Source organism: Penaeus monodon, chromosome 22 (assembly GCF_015228065.2).
Source record: "Penaeus monodon isolate SGIC_2016 chromosome 22, NSTDA_Pmon_1, whole genome shotgun sequence".
NCBI classification, from domain to species: domain Eukaryota; kingdom Metazoa; phylum Arthropoda; class Malacostraca; order Decapoda; family Penaeidae; genus Penaeus; species Penaeus monodon.
In genome coordinates, this window is record NC_051407.1 from 12,398,082 (window position 1) to 12,398,867 (window position 786).

The window sequence follows — 786 nt, forward strand, 5'->3', positions numbered from 1 at the left end:
TTAAGTATGTGTGTTTTAGGTATGTATGTTTTAGGTATGTATCTTTTAGGTATGTATGTTTTAGGTATGTTATTTTTTGGTATGTATGTTTTAGGTATATATTTTTTTGGTATGTATGTTTTAGGTATATATGATTTAGGAAATATATGATTTGGGCATGCACGTTTTAGGTATGCATGTTTTAGGCATGTATGTTTTAGGTATGTATGTTTTAGGTATGTATGTTTTAGGTATGTATGTTTTAGGTATGTATGTTTTAGGTATGTATGTTTTAGGTATGCATATGTAGGTATGCATATTTTAGTATGTATATTTTAGGTATGTATGTTTTAGGTATGAAAGAGAAGCTGAAAGAAGATCTTGCTCAAGATGAAATATATTTACAATTGAGAGCATGATGGGCGGAATACAACACTGTGAACAAAAGACAGTTACTCCTGGTGTGTGTGCGTGCGAGTGTTTACGAATGCATCAGCGTACTGCAGCATCTAGTAGGTGGGTAACAGTAATCGATTACAGAAAGAAAAGATCGTTTTGTTTTTGGTTTGCAAATTCGCAGATTGTTTAAATAGATAATAAAATCTGAAAAAAATAAACTTTCTGTGAAATCATTTCCTCTTTGGTCTCTTTGGTCTTTTGTGTTTCGCTCTACCGTTATGGAGTTAACCTTATATTAGGTATTTGTCGTTATATAATTAAAATATCGATATAAGAAAATGTTCGGAATATACAGCAAATCGTTTTTCAATAATTCTAAAACCTTGAAGAGAAAGTACTTAGAAGAAA